The sequence below is a fragment of the Poecilia latipinna genome, unplaced genomic scaffold (genome assembly GCF_001443285.1).
Source record: "Poecilia latipinna isolate Pla-1442-1.1 unplaced genomic scaffold, P_latipinna-1.0 Scaffold1320, whole genome shotgun sequence".
Lineage (NCBI taxonomy): Eukaryota > Metazoa > Chordata > Actinopteri > Cyprinodontiformes > Poeciliidae > Poecilia > Poecilia latipinna.
In genome coordinates, this window is record NW_015113936.1 from 166127 (window position 1) to 181829 (window position 15703).

A 15703-nucleotide genomic window follows, 5' to 3' on the forward strand; every position below is an offset into this window, starting at 1 on the left:
CCGCGGAAAAAAAAAAAAAATCAATTAGATTGTTTACCTGTCAAAGTTGGAATGCAGGACATGCCACTCATCATTTTTACTCCAACACTGTCACCTGCTCTCCTACTGTTATTCAATTAAAGCAGCTGAACACGCCGGTGGGATACCGCACAGGTTTTTTTTTTTTTTTCCACTGACCGTATTAGCTCTTGGTATTCATGTATTCACTCTGAACCTCAAAGAAACTGGCAAAATAATAAAATAAAATAAAATAAAATAAAAATCTTTCAGGACCCAGGTCCACCGGTGGGAAACCAAAAACAAATGCAAAAGTATAACGTAGCTGAAAATGAATTCAGCACGGTTGCGTATGGCTATACTTTGAGCATAATGAAACATCGAAAGCAGGAAGGAAGCAGAAGGTTGAATGTTGGGAAGCTGTGACACATTGCTGTAATGCATGTTCAGCCTAAGAGGTTTAAAGAAAAACTATTGGATCAGAGACTAAAAAGCCGCCTCCATCGGGTGGGAAAAGCTGCGGCAACTGTACAAATTTCCAACAGCTGTTTTCTGACAACGTTCAAATCAGGTACGTCAACAGAACCGGCTCGTAGAACAAACTGTTTGTGGATTAGAGAAGATTAAAAAAAAAAAAAATGAAGAAGAAAAAGTCAGTAAGGAAAGAAGCTGACTTGCTGATTCACTGGGGAGTAGATTAAAAAAGTTGCCCCGGACCAGAGATGCTACTTTTCAGTAATTGTACATAACCCCGATGTGAACACCACTTGAGCTGACCTACTTGTGAGGCTCAGAAAACTTTTTATCCTGCAGCCAAGTCTAAAAATAACCCCGTGGCCAGTTTTAGATTCATCTCAATGGTAACTCTGACAGTTCAGCAGAGTGCCAGTGACAGAGTCCTGCTAAGCGGCGTTAGCAGCAGCAGCAGGATACGGCTTAGACGCTCATCACATCAGTGGTCAACAAATCTGCTTCCTAGTTGAAAAATAAAGCACAATTAAAAGGGCATCACTTTATTTTATACTGAACATTCAGTCAACATGGGCACATTAATGAACGTAATTTTTTTCTTTCTTTTATTGCTTATTCCATAGGGACAGAAAAGAAAATCCAATGCCAGTATCACACTGTATATCGACATGCTGCATGTAACCGTTCACATCCGGAAATTTCGGGCATGCACACAACACTGGAGGGCAAAAAGATTAATATTTAACTTGCCATCCAGCAGTAGAACAAGTCCGATAAGAAAACGAAACCTGTAGCTGTGATTAATTAGTGCAGCGTGCCACAGCGATGGGTAAAATAACGCAGAAAAACCGTTCAACAACTCAAAACCACTCGTATTCTTTTTTTTCTCGCTTTCCGAGTTGACTAAGCTACACTGACTCGTTGCCATGGCAACTAAATGATGACAACAGTAACACTAATGTACTAAGATTTAACATCAAAAAGCATGCAGACACCTCCCACACAAAGAACTGAACATTCATTCCGTTACAGTATCACGTTTATAAGTGATCGTCTGAACACAGAGGTAGAAGATCAGCTCAGTTAAACACCTGCTCTCAAGACGATCCGTCAGAGTTGCTGTGTGGGTTGCCTTTTTTTTTTTCTTTTGTTACCAAACTGAAACACACCGAATTCTGCAGCACATCTAGGTATTAAGGTTGTCAAAGTCAAGCTAGCATAACTGACCTACTTCCCTTTTCCTCCCTATTTTTTTTTTTTTACTTTTTCTTGACCTTGTTATCCACTTGTAGCAAAGTACTTCATTTAATTTCTTTTTATATATCATATATATATTTAAGATTTAGCAAATTATATTGACAACTTGACAGCTAAAAAGCCAATGGTATCATCATCAGCTAACAGTTCTTTTGCCCTGCAGGAGGGAGACGGAGAGCAGGATCTTATGAGCGTGACATCAAGCTGCAATGTGTCTATAGCCGTAGTTCTGTAATTGATAAAAAAAAAAGAGAGAGATAAAACAATGTACTTCAAACTGAATCAAAACAATTACAATATTTTAAAACAAAAACAATTCTGGTTCATTTTAAGCCTTGAAATTAATATTTTAATGTCAGTTACGGTCTTAAAATCAGACGGTGATGACTTTCAAATATTTTGGCGGTCTGTCCAAAGCTTGTCCTGCAAAATGGTATTTCATAATGATGACTCATGGTGCTTCTAGTGACTCTATTGCTGTCATACAACCACAAAACTACGCATCCACGATCATGACTTGGCTGACGCCAATGTGTGTGAATCTCTTATTCTCTTTTGATTTGCTACAGTTGCTTGTTCAGGGATCAATAAGAAGTAGAGTCCCTTTAATCATTCCACGTGAATGGCAGCAAAATGATCATGTGAACAAAAAAAAAGAAAAAAATTACATTGAGTTTTTCCTCTTGTCTTTTCACTCCTTTTCTTGTGTTTTGCACACGTGTCGTTGTGAAAGGCATCCTCGTTTTGCCGCGCTCCTTTAAGACGATTCGGAATTAGAAGCTTTTCATACGTATTGTGCGGCTCGGCGGGACTCCATTAGCCCGAATCAAAGAGGACGGCGGCCCGCGTGCCGAGCTGCACGGCAACGTGGCAGCCTGCGTTTCAGAAAATAAATACCAAAATTGCTGCTTACAGTAGCGGACAATGCAAACAGACTAATTAAAAGGTAAAAGGGGAATTTCTTCCTTGTAGTTGGATGCGTTTTTGCATAATGGTAATGCTGTACTGTTGGAAAAGTCACTGTGATTCTAATAAGGACAGTGCCTTGTAAAAGTGTGCATTTGAAGGTTTTTTTGTTTTGTTTTTTGCATTTTGGCCTTTGTAGAATAGTGGCAAGATGAATGTCATAAGGAATTCAGTCTGCTGTTTACCAGAAGCCACACAGAAGATACTCTGGACAAATGAGAAGGCGAGGGAGGAAAAATTATTTTGCACATTATTTTTAGATAATGAGATTTGATTCTGCTCATATCTGTTTAATTTTAGTTCCTTTCGAAATGAGTTGTTTGAGGGGCCTCTTGTCACTTTAAATCCAGATAAGCTGCTCCTTACCCTCCAGCCCCCCAACTCAAAGTTTATACAAGCAAGTAAAAATGGCTGCAAAGAAATGCGCAATTATACAACTGAACATTTATGAAAAGCAGATGTGGAGCCTCCTGTACAGCCAACAAGAATGCAGCAAGTGGGTTTTGCATGAGACGTCAACAACAAAACACTTGTCTTTTCCAGCAGCCATTGTACAGCGCATGCAGCCGTGAAACCTGCTGAACAAATACTTTGGATCTCAGGTGAGGTTGCTAGGTAAAAATCTGTAGGTTTTGGAAACGCATCATTTCCAGGCACCAAAAGAGATCAACTTACCAAAAAGTAGTTTTTCTAATGCTTGGACTGTTTTTAGAAGCTTGCATCTTATGCCCTTTAAAAGTTAGTCCATGCCTTCAGCAAACAATTGTTTCTCAGTGACCCTGAACATGGAGATAGAACTAAACTGACTATTCATATTTTATATGACCCAGTTAAAGTTCAGGTCTAAATTTTAATATGAGACAGGACTTACTGATGTCTAATATCTCAAAATGTTTAGAACTGTATCTGCAGCAAAAGCTGGAACTACAAAATATCGACTCAAAAGGGCTCAACTCAAATTCACACCCCACTTTTTAGGTTTAGATTTATATAACAAATACATTGGGAAGTGTTTTTTCCGTTCCTTGTATCATATAAAACACAGTCGCTGTGTTTCCATTAACCATTAAATTGTGACAATCGAAAGGACAAAAATAAATTTGCTCAACAAAAACACAGCGATTTCGAAAACTCACTTTTCAGTAAAGTATTTTTGCCCCAGGATGAGGTGCTTTTTCAGCTCTGTCCAAACAGATGTATTTCATAGAACAGCAACAGTAACTTTTTTCACAGCATACAAGTCGCATGATCAACAGCCGGATGTTACTACTGCCAAAAACAGCAATGAAGACAGCAGAAAATAGTAGGACAATGATGGTTTGCTTTTCCCCCTCCAGAGCTCACTGTGTGTCATTCCAGTGTGTTGAATCCGTAGCTCTTCTGTAAAACTGGCAACTTCAAATTTTCCCAAAAAGCCGCATACAAATAAGGAGCCAACGCCCGAATTATGAACATATTTAATCCGTTTACACTGGTTGCCGTCAGGATTTTTAAAGGCTTCTCACTTGAACAAACATATTCACGCATTATTTTAATTTATTATTTATTGGAAAAACACTGGAATTGTGAAATTGTGTTTTATTTTTGACATTAGCAGAATATCGACAAAGATTTGCGCCCGTTTGTAATGGAAACGCAACGAGTGAAACACAGTGAGGTCTGTGGTATCGTAGCATAACGTTTAAATAAAGCCTTGGCGTTGACCCCTGAACCGACATGGGAAAACCGAACTGGCTGGTTCCCGTTAAATCTGCGGCCTTCTCTCCTCCACCCTTTTCCACCAGAGTTCCTTCTTTCCTCTTGGAGCATCTTGGGAACGCCGAGCTCAGACAGCAGGATTAGTCAAGGATCCATCTTGAGACGCAGATAATGTTTACGCACGCAGGATCCCCCCCCACCCCCCAAAACCCCGACCTCTCCTGTGCTTTGCGGTTGCTTCTGCTGTACTGATTAGAACTCCAGCAGAAATGGCCATTTGTTCTTATTGCTGCGGTTCTTTTTCTTCCCCCTCTGCCCCGCTGCCACTTCCTTTGTGAAACTGTTTTTTTTGTCAGCCACCCCTCTAATTTAGTGCAATAACGAGTCACAAGTAGGTCAGCACCAGCCTGCAGCCAGCAGCGCCTCTGTCTCAGAGACTGACAGCAACATGGAAAAGCCACAGGGCTGTTTAAATATGCCCCGCGGTCGTTCCCTCTCGCTCCGTCTAAATGGCTGAAAGTGGGTGGCACTACAGATCCACCACTGGTTTTTCCCCTCATCCAATCAATCCGGTTTATATTTTTAGTTTTTTTTTTTTTTTTTCCTCCCCACAGCGTGAAGAACTTTTTCCCCCACTTTTTCTCCCTTCGCACGTCTCTCGGTACGAGTTCAGTGCAGTTCTCGTTTTTTGGAGTTGGAGCTACACACACCTTAACAACCGTGCTCTTGTAGTTGATGTAAGGGAATGTGTGAGTGTGCGCTCGCCGCCTCACCTGCCTGTCATTGTGAATGACAGGGAACTTTTGTGTGTATGTGCGCGCGTGTGTGTGTGTGTGCGTGTGTGTGTGTGTGTGTTCAGGGACCCAGCAGCTGGCGTCACACCTGCACAGTCGCACATTCACTTCCATCGGGGGACCGTTTCCTCCTTTTTGTTAGCAAGCGGTGACACTTTACAAATAATTTATTTGCGCGTTCGTGTCTTCTCGCGGTTTCCTTCTGGCGGTTTGTTGTTGACATACTACTCTTTTCTCCGTGTGCCGGATAGAAATCTACCGAGGAGAAAACTAACAAAGTCTCATGTGACCAGTGGCTCGACGAGTCAAAGTAAAACAAAAATAAAATAAAAAAAGATCGGTAAAGACAAAGCACACAAGACGATTAGGTAAAAGGCAGGTTTTTGACCCGCTATGACACTTCTTCTTAGTCTCCACTTAAACGCTCACAATTATTTAAATCAGGCAAGCTGACATTTAAATATTAATAGTCCTCACTTACACACGGGAAACAATTACATGTTTTGTGTGATTGTCAAGAGGGTGAAAAAGAGCCTCGATTCCGACTGTTACACACTCACACAAACACACGTGCGCGGTGCAAGAGGCAGGGACGGGGTAAATTTAATTTAGAGACATTCTCTTCTTCCCTCCACATCCTGGGCTTGTAAGACACTGAAGTGACTGTTCTTTGCCCATGTAAAAGAACCCATTATCAAAGCATTAAGATATGATTAAACTGACATTTTCTTAAGAAAAACCAAAAGAGTTGGGAATAAAAGGGAAAGAGAGAACTACATACTCCAGATCGTATCAGAAAAGAGAAGGGGTTGGAGGTGTGTGTGTGTGTGTGTGTGTGGGGTGGGGTGGGGGGGGGCACATACTGATCTCTGAAGGAGCTTATTACAAGAAGACAAGCTCAGCGGTGTGCTGATCAGAAGCATGCGAACCAAATGCACCTGCTAGATTCGACTATCGTTCACAGAGCGTCAGTCAGCGCCGAGCCCGTCCAGCCCGGCCCTCTGAAAAGGAAAATATGTAGCTCAGATCGACACGGAGGCTGGCAGATCATCTGATAGTAATAAACCTCTAGAAGGAAAAGTAACGAGCGCAATTAAAACAAGTTAAGCCGTTTCAGAAATTACCGGGGGGGTTTTCACGTGATCTCGCCCCACTGCGAACTGATACGGGTCTGGGAACCGAAGGGGTTTCTGAGTGCAGTGCAAAAGTCTTGAGGCTTTTCTTCGTTTCTTGACGTTTTTGTTCGCCCAGTGAGTCTTTGGGACTCGACAGGAGCTCAGTCAGCCCTCACTGTTAGAAATTCAAATTCAAGTTAGAAATTCAAAAATGCAATACTTTTCAGATCACTGAATGTACCATATATAAATAGTACCAGATTGTGGTGAGAAGGTCGCTCGAATGTTTGGAGTGAAAAGTGAGGAACAAAATTCAAATGTACCCACAGTGAGCATCATCGAGATAAAAGCACACGGACTGGGAATCCTGTCCAAAGTTGGGTATTGTCACTAAATCTGGTGTCCAGAGTCGGTCCTGAAGGGCCGGTTTCCTGCATATTTTAGAGGTTTCCTTCGTTTACAGACCTAAATCAAAGATGTTTTATTAAAGCTGCACTATGTAATTGTGACAAAAATATGTCTTGTATATTTATTAAAACTCATGTCATTACAATTTGCACTGAGAGATAATCTGTGAATGGATTGATCCATTTCCTCTTTCCTGAGCTACTATCAGCGTCTGAAGAAATGCACCAAAAACAGCCAATCAGAGCCAGGAGGAAGGTCTTAATGCTGTCAATCAACTTCATGTACTTGCTGCTAAATGTGTTAATGGCAGAGAAATGAACTGCCCGAGTCATTGTTGGCTGCAACTGAAGAATTTAAAACTAACTTAAAACAAGTGGGTATTTTAACTTGATCAAATGAGTGAAATAATACAGAAATGTGTTCTTGTTCAACGAGGTGAGGGCAGTTTTCTTGTATATTGTGAAATATTTACTTGGTTTACAGTATTAAGTGAAAACTATTAAGTTAAAGATTAATGAGCTATCAGATCTTAAAAATCAAGGTTTGGACAACGTGTCTCTTGTTAAAATCAACTTGACATTCAAATTCCAAGTGAAAACCAAAAATAATTTCTAGCTGAACCTTCATTTTTAAGCTAAACCTTTAAGTATTTCACAGTGTACACATTTACAAATATAATTTGTAGGACCTCGTCACATCTTATCTATTAATATACATAATCTCAGAGTGGAGAGCTCGTCTTCCAGCCTGTGACTTTATGCTTCTAGGAATGCTTTTTCCGAAATCAAGACGCTAAATAACTCATTAAGAAAATTTTTACAGTTTTGACCAGGGAGAGCAAACAGCTTCCCTTCTATTTGTCTTTCACCCCCTCAGACAAATAAAGCCTACTGTAGATTCAGGGAGGATGAGGCGTGTAGGAGTGCAGGGGGGTTTACAGGATTGGGCGAATGAATGTCAGGATTTTTTTCCCCCTTTTTTCTTCCAGGCTCCCAACTGCCGCCGAGGTATGCTCAGCGTTTGATGTGAAATCTGTGTAATTTTCTGAAAGGCATCGCATTATCACGAGGAGTCAAAAGCTTTCTGGCAGTAATTGCTGCATGGCCGCAGACAGACGTGTAGCGCACTTTGCAATCTTTTCCCTGCAGAGATTTCTAACAAACGAATGCAGAAAACATGAACCGCATATTGTGGGGCTTTTGGAGCCGCTTCTATTTTGGGTTTAATGGATTCAATGTAGAAGAAGAAGAAAAAAAAAAAAAACGTTTTAATGTCCGTATGTTGGCGAGAAAATTTATTGTTGGGTGTTATAAATGTAAAATGCAGAAAATGTTAGTATTTTTTTCTTTTTTTTTTTTTTTTTGCATTGATTTTATGCAAAAATCACTGAAAAAAAAACAAAAAAACATAGAAACATCCTCTTCAGCTTCCCCCCCCCCAAATACCAGGGTCACATGGGAAAGCAGAAACTCTAATAAATCCATAAACAACAAAAGCATAAAAAACATCGTCTCCCTCCCCAGAATGCCTCTCCTCCCTCCTCGTTTCACAGTTTTGTCGAAGGAGGAGAGATAAAAAAAAAGAAAAACGTTGAGTGGCAGAGAGCGTAACATTGTTGCTGATTTTCACAGTTTCACTCCACACACTCTCCTGCTGAGTTAATAAATCTGACCTCTGCTTAATTAAAATAACAGACCATCCTCCACCGAGGACAAAAAAAAGAAGCAGTTAGAGAATTATTTAAACTAATAGTTAATTAAGATTCAAAAAAAAAAAAAAAAAAAATACAACAAGAAACCTGCCAGTGACGATGGATCTAATTTTAGATTCACGTTAGAGCAGCTGGACGTAGAAGAACTGACACGTTTCTTCTTCGAGTGTGTGGAGGCAAAAAAATAAAAAAATAAAAAATCCGCTTTCCCCCCAAAAAAGCAGCAACCCAACAGGAAAATAATCACATAGCGACTGCTTATTTAGGGATGTTATGGTAATGCTGGGCTTCTTTTTTTTTTTCTTTTTTCCTGAAAGAGTCAGTGTTGCTGCGTTAATTGCTAATTTTGTAGCGCTGATCTTTTGACCGCAAAAGGTGAAAGAGGCCAGAAACACAGTCACAACATAATGACGGCGCTGTAATAACCGCGCCTCCTCTCTAGTCCCACGTTTTACCCCCCCGCCCCGCTTTGCTGCTGTAATTCTGCTAGCAAGGACTGTTAAGAGGATATCATTATCATGTGTTTTCCCCGAGTAAGCTGCAGATTTGGTTAAATATAGAGAAGCCGTGTTTTTTTTTTTTCCATTTTTTGTTGCCATCTCCCTCATTTTTTTTTTTGTTTTTTTCTTCCCCCAGTTTTGCGTTAAAGCTGGGTCAATCTGACCCCCCTCCCAAGGCGATCCTTCTGCCAAAGAGAGCCACAGATGTAGCCAGTATCGATGCCATGCAAAAAAAAAAAAAAAAAAAAAAAAACTGATTGAAAAGAGACTTACATGTTTTCAAAGCATGCTGGGAACTGGGGGCCAGGCGGAAGCCCAAAGTATTAAAGCTGAGATAGTCACCAGTATGCTATAAAAAGGCAGCATATGTTGCTCAAGTCCAGCAGTGCAGAAATGATCCAAATTCTTAATAAAAAATTTGTTTTTCTATTAACATTTAAAATGATATTTTTTAAATCATATTTTGTTTCTTTAAAGTCACAAATTATTTCATTTATAGTTTAAGATGTGGACATTGAGAGCTTACATTTGCAATATAATGAAAAAAAGAAAAGAAAATGTTGATATTGAGAGCTTAAAAAGTGTTTTTGCAACATAGTGGGGAAAAAAAAGGTTATAAAATGTTGATACTGAAAGAAAAGACATTGAAAAAAAACCTGAATATTCTCCTCTGAATGAGAGTTTTACACTCTAAATCTGATTTTATGGCGTCTGTCATTTCACATCCATCCTGTAAAAGCTCTCAGGTAATTAAGTGAAAACATTTGTGATGCGATCGCTTCATCCAGACTTCAAACGGAGGAGATTCTGAAGGACACAGCAGAGCTGGTAGAAAGAGTTTAAAAAAAAAAAAAATGTGACACCACCGACTGAAGTTAATTAAAGACGATTTCATGAATCCCATTTTTTATTCTCTGATATTCAAAGATCTCCTCAGAAAGTATCAATGGCAGATTTAGTGAAAAGAGATTTTTAATTAGCGAATGAGTGAGGAGTGTGTTGAGTTTTTCTTCTTCTTCGGCTGATATCTGTGTTTTATCAGTGAGATGGTAAAGAAGAAAAGGAATCATTCATCCGACTCCCCCGAGGAGTCCCATTGTTATCGCGATGCACTGTTCCTCCTTAAATCGGAGAGCAGAATGGAAATTCGGAGCTGGAGTGTGTGGAAGCCACGGCTCTGCGTTTGCATATTTATTCAGCTGTCATATCTATCTGAGCAGATCATCAGAGGAGATAAACTAAAGAGATGAGGGAATAATGGCTCCCTCTTTCTCCCTCCCTCTCTCTCTCTCTGGATGATGGGAGTGTATTCCTGAAAAACACCAGGAACTGGGTAAACAAAACGTTCCTCCATCACCCCCCCATATGCAAAGCCAGGAGTTTTTCAAATGAGCCACAGTTACTGATGGCGCTGATGGTTATGATGAAGATGGTGAAAGAAAAATTTAAAATTTTAATGTCACACAGGTGTACGTTTTTAGAGAGCGAAAAGAGCAACTGAGAAAAAGTTTGCTGCTTTCGCGCCGAGGAGGAAATGACATTTAGAGGGAGATCCATGTTTAAGCTTTAAAACAGAAAACCAAGAGTGTCACATTATTATCACTACTGTTATTACTGTTATTACCTCTTATTTTATGAACTTATGCTCAATAACAACCTGCCAGACACAAACTGAGCAACTTTGGTGGAATTGCCCCTAAAAAAAAACACCTCAAATTCTAAAAAATTTTTATAAGCTTCTAGTCACTTAAAAAAACAAAAAAATATACACAAATGTGCTCAATAAATTTTGAATCATATTTATTGATTTCAAATGGAGAATTTTTTTGCAACTCTCTGTAGGATTGATGAACTTGTGAGTTGTTTGACCTTTCACCTCACTCTTTTATACCGATACGCCTAAAAGGAGTTCCAGGCACATCGCTATAAATATTCAAGCAATTAGCATTTAAAATCAACTGTATGCTTCAGGATACTACAACAGAGAGGCTGATCTATATATGAGGTGTTATGATTGAATACATCAACCTAGTAGAAGCTAAAAACTGTCATAAAACTTTGTAACTGAGAAAGGGTCGACTGTAATGAGGAAGTCAGACTCACTTGCACTGTAAAATGGAATCTGGCGTATAGTAAATATTACTCTTAGAAAATATCAAGTGATATCACTATCAAGTGAGAGTGATATGCTCTCACTTGAGCATATCTGTAATTATCAATGGTTCAGTTCAAAACACGTGTTGCTTTACTTCCATAATGAATCTTATCTAGAGATTTTCATCAGAGTTCATCTAAAGATGATGCTTCAACAGAGGTTGATTGTTTTAGATGTGTTGCATTGAGTTATTGTCAGAATTTAGGAAAAGCTGGGTATTGTCATGAAATATTTAATAGTCAGTTTCTGTGTTGAAGCAGAATCTAAGCTTGTTTCTTTTTAAATGACAGCGGTGATGCTAATGAAGCACTCTGAGGCAACGTTAGCTGTGGATGTCAAGTCAGAATGATTTTATTTTTTATTCTTTACTCATATTTTGGTGAAGTGCATGTCTAAAACACAAACCATCTTCTATTTCTGCAGCTCTTTTTTAACAGCAGATGACTTCTTGGAAAAAAAGCAGTGAAGGAGCTGATAGTTGTGTTACTAAGGAGGATGCAGCTGTTGTGACAGCCATTAACGCTAGCTTTAGCTAGCACAATGAAACACTGTGAAACCTTATTAATTAAGTGTGTCTGCCACTGAGTAATCTGAGCTTTTAAACATGTTTGAAGGATGATGAATCTGCACTGAGCAATATGAAACACATTGTTTAGAAACTATGTAGTGCATGTGAACTGTATGTGTTTTCAGATTATTACAATATAGTTAAGTCAAGTTTAGCTTATTTATGTAGGACATTTCAACAATAAGGCAATTCAAAGAGCTTTATGTCATAAAAACATCATAAACATCTTAATATAGTTATTAATTGTGAAACAAGCCATAAACATCACATTTTGTCAAATATCAAGCAAATACACATCAAATATGTTGATCAGTTTTCTAGTTACTACTAACCAAATGAAACTCTAAACAGGTGGGCTTCATGTCTTTAAATAAACTCTGTGTTTCTGCTGTTTTGCAGTTTTCTGGAAGTTTATTCCACAGTTGTGGTGAAATATGTTAAATTATATATACTAATAATATCCCATTGACTCTAAAGTTTAACTTCATGTTAAATGGCACAGAAAAAAACAAACTGATAAATAAATTTGTGCGAAATAAGGGTGAACGATATGGACTTAAAGTTTTATCACGATAATTTGTGGTATTGTTGCGATAACAATAAAAGTGACGATAAATATTTATTACTACTTTTATAGGCATCTGTGTGACTGTGACTGATTGCCACAGTATTTATAGCCCCACAAACACAAATAGTGCTCTTGAAAAATGTTTGCATCATGCTTTACCAGCCACATAGAGTATTTTATATCACTAAACTGCTCACAGTAACTATTTTTAAGCATATTTTCAAATTTATTGATACTCTCACTTAACAGTGGAGAAAATTAACAATCCCGACAACACAGATGGTTTTGAGGCGTCTTAAACACAATTAATTGGAATTTATTGTGACAGTCATAAATCGAGATTCTTGTAAGAAATGCATCATGATAAATGATGAGCGATACGATAAATGCCCTCCCTAAGTGTGAAATTATCTTTGAAAGTGTTTAAAACCGAATTTGGTGAACTAATAAATTAAATAAAGTATTAAATTGAATTATCATTCATTTAACCCTCTCAGCTGTAACAGTTACAGAATTTTAACTCAGGAAAATTGTTTAAAATCTACCCCCATGCCCCGAAAAAATGCCTGCAAACTGCTACACCACTTTTATTGCTTAAACCATCAGGTCGCTTTATGACTGTAGACGTCCATGTATGAATGAGGGTATCATCATTTATTCCTCAATGCATATGTGGACACACTCTCTACTACAGTAATGATAATATAGAACAGCTAATTCAACAACACCCAAGGAAGCCGCAAGAAGACACTGAAACTTTGCTCAATGGTGCCATCTAGTGGCCACTGCAGGAAACCCCAGGACTTCACACAACAAGAGCTCGTCCCCAAAGCTTCTGCATGGAGGGGTGGAGAAGAGGGGAGAGAGTTTGGATAACAATTATCAGTTGTATTTGCATTAATGTGATTGCTTTGTCTGCAGACTCATCTGACTGCAATTATAAAGAGTAGCATTAAAACACTAATTAATTAACTCAATTGTGGTTAGATTGATTAATTCGAAACAAACATGAGATCGCAAGCAAGCAAATGAGCTTGTGGAGTGCCGATGCATCTGGGAGAGCCGCTGCAGAAGACATTTTGATTATCTGCAGACACATGTAGTTGCAAATCTTTTTTAATTAACACGAATAGACAGAGGGAGTGCAAGTCGGTCGCGAGTCTGTCCTCGTCTGTGGCTCGTAATCATATTTTTAGTCAATTTTTTTTTTCTTTTTTGTTTTTTAAGGGTTGTTGGTTTTGAGACGGTGATGGAAAGGGAGCTTAATTATTGTCAAGTTTTTTGGGGGTGTGTAGCTTGTCCTTGTGGAAGTGTGTGTATATGTCGGGAAAAAAAAATCCTGTCATGCAATGTCATTCTGCAAGAAAATAAAGTTGATGAAATTATGATCAAAAGCAAACAGATGGCAACATAAATCATCCATTCGCATGTCTGCGTAGCAGAACAATGACTCACCGCCCATCAAAGGAGGAAGGAAAACATAAATCTTGCGTTATTTTATCCAACCACATATGATCGCCGTTATGAAATTTCTAATGCTGCTTAAATGATGGATTTTTTAGCGTGAATTTTTTTTGGATGTCAATCAGAAAGTTCTTCCAGATGGATGAATTCGGCTTCATTTTCAGCTCAAACGCACGCCTGCACCTACAATACCCATGAAAAAAAAATTATATATAAAAAAAATAAATAAAATCCAGGACCCCTGTGCCAAATTTAAGAGGGAGCGGGTTAGTCAAAGCCCCCTTTTTCTCAGTGTGCTGTCTGTATCTGCACATGCAGAAAAGCCTCATCAAAGAGATACCAGTAAAGTGCATGTAATACTTTAGAGATTTAATGCAGTTTTTAATTGGATAGAGGCCCATTATTTTTCAATACAGAAGGGGCACTGAGGCACATAAAGCTCTTGAATATTTTTTGCAAATCATGTTCAACAGCATAATGATTAACCGTGGCACTAAATTTGCCTCACAAAATGAAAAGCAAACTTCATGCAAGGCGTAATTTAATTGTTTCCCTTCACATTTTCTGCCTCCTATTGTTGGAAGCTTAACATTTTTATTTTTTTTTTTAAACAGAGTCTGCTCAGCAGCCGCCTTGTGACGCCGTCGCCTCCACAATGTGACTGACGAACGTTGCGAGGGAGCTGCAGATTCCCGTAAGGAGTCGAGTCGGGGAATCCTGCCCCGCTTTAAGTCACGTTTAATGCCCTATTACGCAGATAGTTTTTATTTCAACGCTGCAAATTAGCGCTGAATACCCTAAAGTACTTTGGTGTCATTACTGACACTGATTTTTTTTTTCATAGCAATACATCATTTTCCCTTTTTTTCCATGTCTTCCTTCATTGAAAATATCTCAGAGTGACTAATGCGTTTTCTATTCATCGTTTTAATGATGCATTACAAATGTTCCCTTCAATCATGTAAAGTTGAGCCATATTTTCTTTGCTATAGTTTGGAATTGCTTTGTGTTTCTTTTGTTGTTTTTCCCAGGATTGTTCAGTAAACATTGCAGCAGTCGGTGCAGCAAGTCCCAGCTCATCCTGAGGAGAACACTGCCCTCTGGTGTGTGATTGGTGGTAATGCAGCCCTGCTCTACTTTTTTTTTCCTTTTCTGAAAACCCAGGTTGAGTCAGATTGAGTCTCACTGGTCAAACAAACTGACACACTGAACTAATGCTGCAACTAACAATCATTGTTGTGATCGATTATTCTGTTGATTTTTCTGATGATTAATCAGTTAATCGGATACAAAAAAAATTGGCACATTCTGCAAATTTTTCATTTTATCCACTTAAGCCTTTTTTAAGCAATATTACAAATTCTTTAAATAATGCAAATAAACATATTCAATTCATTTTTTAAAAAAAGGAAACAAACATTTTATTGCCTAAAATGCAAAAACATAACATTCCTTTAGTGAACATTATGAATCTGCAGCTGAGGTTTCCATGCAAAATGTACACATTTTTCTGTACAGCTTTGGCACCACAGCACTGCTTTGAATAAGGTGTTCTTTCAGAAAATTGTGTTTTGGTTTTTTGTTTTGAGTTAGTTGATTTCAATAATTGGTTCATCACAATTAATTCATTTAATCGTTTCAGCTCTATAACCAGCGTTACTGAATGTGAATCAAGCGCTTATTACAGAAAATATGGGGGAGGGGGAAAGAAATTATACCTGCAATCTGTAAACGGGTCAAATTAAACATAAAGCTGCAAACATGTGAGTGTGACTGGTTATTGTATGCACAAACATCGATACAATTGAAAACATTGAAAATCTCTAGGTCCTTAGAATTATTTTTGCTTCATTTTTTATTGTAGTAACAGAATAAGTTCTCTCTCTGTCAGAACAGAACTGAACCAAAACAGAAACTCGCATAAAAAAAATAAAAAAAATCCAACTTAACCCGATTAGTTTGGAATAAAGATGTAATCAACAGTTCATGCAGATCTGAGAAGTTTTTCAAGAAACGAGAAGCAATAAATGG

General features: G+C 38.4%; 1 long non-coding RNA gene across 2 annotated transcripts in view; it reads left to right on the forward strand.

Moving 5' to 3' along the window:
• The window catches only part of LOC106961671 (uncharacterized), a 48864-nt gene extending 33883 nt beyond the window's left edge, over positions 1 to 14981 (forward strand). Inside the window, exons 5-6 of one of the 2 annotated variants that reach the window (XR_001427819.1) lie at positions 14287 to 14366; positions 14704 to 14981. This is a non-coding gene — a long non-coding RNA (uncharacterized LOC106961671). Of the gene's footprint in view, positions 1 to 14286 lie in introns of both variants that reach the window. The other variant, XR_001427818.1, reaches the window with a different exon arrangement.
• The last annotated feature ends 722 nt before the right edge of the window (positions 14982 to 15703 follow it).